The sequence below is a fragment of the Astatotilapia calliptera genome, chromosome 7, assembly GCF_900246225.1.
Source record: "Astatotilapia calliptera chromosome 7, fAstCal1.2, whole genome shotgun sequence".
Classification (NCBI taxonomy): domain Eukaryota; kingdom Metazoa; phylum Chordata; class Actinopteri; order Cichliformes; family Cichlidae; genus Astatotilapia; species Astatotilapia calliptera.
Window position 1 is genome coordinate 59,959,529 of NC_039308.1, and position 3,720 is coordinate 59,963,248.

Below are 3,720 nucleotides of genomic sequence, written 5' to 3' on the forward strand. Positions count from 1 at the left end.
TGTTTTGGCGGGAAAACATAAACAGCCTCTCTGATTGGTGGATTCAAATTCAGCAGCTCCCAGGCTGACCTAGAAACTTAGTCCTCTCTCCCTGTGTGTGTGTGTGTGTGTGTGTGTGTGTGTGTGTGTGTGTGTGTGTGTGTGTGTGTGTGTGTGTGTGTGTGTGTGTGTGTGTTTAGTGGGAGAGAGAGGACCCTGCCCTTATTTGACAGCATGTCATTGTAGGATTTAAATTGAACATAGTTAGACTGGTTGACTGGATTAGAGCCTGTGTTTGTGTCTCCCTCTGTGCATTTGTGTTTCAATAAGTTATTACTATTCTGCTAAATCATAGTATTTCTGGTACTTTTCGGTACTTGTGCTAAATACAGTATTTCTGCTAAATTATACTATTTCTGCTTTTCATAGGATTTGTGCTTAATATAGTATTTCTGCTAAATTATAGTTTTTCTTCTTTTTATAATATTTGTGCTAAAACATAGTATTTCTACTAAATGTAGTATTTATGCTTAATAATAGTATTTCTATATATTTCTGCCAGGTCCCCAGGCAGCCAATCCTCTGTGAGGACTGAGACATTCAAATTTTCAAATCAGGGCCTGCACAGTTTCCCAGCCAATCAAATAAGTGTCCTGAGGCATTCAAATTTGCATATTGGGGCCTTCGTGGCTTCTAAGCCAGCCAATCATATCTGAGGGCTGAGGAATTCAAATCCACAAATCAGGGCCTGCACGGCTTCCCAGCCAGCCAATCACATATGTGGTCTCAGGCATTCAAATTTGCATATTGGGGAATTCGTGGCTTCTAAGTCAACAAGTCATCCATGTCGTATATCTCTAAAAATTCATATTTTAATATTAAATTGTCAACACTTGAAGATTCTCCCATCTCTTCTGAACAAAACGGTGTAAGAATGACCGTTCTAGCCCCTACAGTTAGGAAATTACGGTCATTTGTTTGAGGGGAGTCCTCACTATGAGAAATAGACTGCAAAAATCCAGTGTCTCTCTGTGCTGCTGCGTGTGTAAACAGATGCACCTGTTTTGGTGGGGAAAAGTGCACAGCCTCTCTGATTGGTGGATTCAAATTCACCAGCTCCCAGGCTGACCTAGAAACTTACTTCTCTCTCCCTGTGTGTGTGTGTGTGTGTGTGTGTGTGTGTGTGTGTGTGTGTGTGTGTGACAGAGAGAGAGAGAGAAAGCCTTTTAATGGGATGATCCCATTGTAAGATTCAAATTCAATATATTTAGACTGGTTGACTGAATTGGATCTTGTGTGTGTGTCTCTCTGTGCATGTGTGTTTCCTCATGTGTACATATTTGTAATTGTGTGGCAGTCATAAATTTTTTTGCTGATTTTTGTCATTTAACAAGTATATTTGAGGGAACCTCAGCATGTTCAGCATTTTTTCAGCTGTCCATTTTGATTTTCCAATTTTTCTTTTTAACTTATTACTATTGTGCTAAATCACACTATTTCTGCTATTTTATAAGATTTGTGCTTAATATACTATTTCTGCTTTTATAGGATTTGTGCTTAATATAGTATTTCTGCTTTTCATAGGATTTGTGCTAAAACAAAGTATTTCTACTAAATGTAGTATTTATGCTTAATCATACCATTTCTGCTTTTTATAGGATTTGTGCTTAATATAGTATTTCTGCTAAATTATAGTATTTCTGCCAAATTATAATATTTGTGCTAAAACATAGTCTTAATTTAAAATTACAATATTCATAGTTCATCACAGTGTCTCTGGTAAATCACAATATTTCTGCTCTGTTGTACTATTTTTCTAAATCATAGTGTTTCTGTAATGTTTAAGTATTTTTGGCTAAATATATTCTTTCTGTTATCTTATACTATTTCTCCTAAATTCTTGTATTTTTGAGAAGTTATCATGTTTCTGGTAAGTTACAATATTTCTGCTAAATTCTGCTATGCTATTGTATTTCTGCCAAGTATTATGTTTCCTCTAAGATATTGCAGTTCTGCTAAGTTATTCCATTTTAGCAAACTTCTTTTGCTTCTGCAAAGTTTTTACAATTTCTGCAACTTTTCAGCTTTTTCAGCTACTTTTTGCATACAGCTTCAGCTTTAAGCATCCACACTGCATTTTCGCAGGAAATGCAAATTTTTCTAGTTAATACTTTCATTTTTCTAAAAATACCTCAAAACACAATTGTATGGAAGTAATAAAACACAAACAAATCAGTAAAATATGTATTTTACAAAATTGTGCTAGATAACATTCTGCAGTATTGCACAAACTCTTTCCAATGACAAGTAAAATATAAACTATTTTGACCACTTTTTTCCATTTGACTGCATAAAAATGAACATTTACAAAGAGTTATCTTATCTTATCTAACTGTTAATTTAGACTTCATCATTATGCAATGCATACCCTGCTGCATCTAAGCCCAAACCAGTAACCAGGCAGAAGTACAGAACAGTGTCCCTGGTAAATGAAGAGGAATCAAACGGGGCTTGCGTTTGTGTGTGTGTATTTGTGTTTTAATACATGGTGGTGAAGCATCTTTTTTAAGACCCAAAGGGTTACTTTGGATATTTACAAGTCTGCTTTAACTCCAAATGATCAAAATTTAGATATCTATAAATTTCTAAGAGATCATAGTCATGTTTCTGCAGTCAAGCGACTAGTCTAAATTATGCGTGGTGACACTGCACTATTTTACAGAACCAGACTTCTAAAGGTCCAAACTAATCCTTTAACATTATATAGAAACATATGCACATTTACAAAAAACAACAAAAAGCAAAACAAAACAAATCGAGAACTCCAAGGAAGATCTCCTCTATTTTGTTCGCTAGCTGTCTAGCTTCACATGGTCACGTGTCGTGTCGCTAAATAAACTAGAAAAGATTTGTCACCTGAACAGAGTTTGTGTGGATTCTATCAGTCATGTGTTAGCAGGGTGAACAGCAGTGGGCTGTGTTTATTCCTAGTGAGTCCAACTTCTTTACCAGCTTCTGGGGAAGTTAGGTTATATATTACCAGTAACTTTTCAGATCAAAAGGTGATAAAGTTCAGATTTCTTTTCACCATATCATTGATGAAACTTACTTTTTTTTTAAATTTGAGCATCAGGGACAAGGCTGTTAATTGTTAAGGTCAAGGTTAAGCATGTGAATGTACTCTGTGTGAACACTCGAGAGCAACAGAACATGATCTGGGATGCACTGAACAGGTTCCTGAAAACTGTGGAACAAACCAAAAATGCTTATAAATATGTGACCTGGAAGCTGTTGCACTGTCTGCACCTGTAAACTCCAGGACACGTTTACAAACAATTTTCGTTGTTATTTGCGCTGCAGCTGCAGGTTAGGGTGGAGTTACTGTATGTGTGTGTGTTTACAAGTAGTTTTAAACCTTGTGATCCACAAAACAGCATAACAGTAAAAGAAGAATTGACTGCGTTACAGTCAGTGCGGGAGCGGCGGCTTTGCTCGTGCGCGATTCATTTGCAGTTTGGACGCACGTGAACATCTCCTGCCCTGACAGCGGCTGGAGGAGGACTATCCTCCGCCTGTGAGCGCTTTGGCACGAGCGAGGTGCCCACGGCAGCACCCGCTGCTTGTTGAGAGTAAGAGCAACAAGCGCTTTCACGTCAAAAGTCGTCATAAATAAGCCTCCAATAACACCAGAAAAAGCCGCCAGATTTGTCGCAAGTCGCTTTTTAGAAAAAAAAAAAAAAA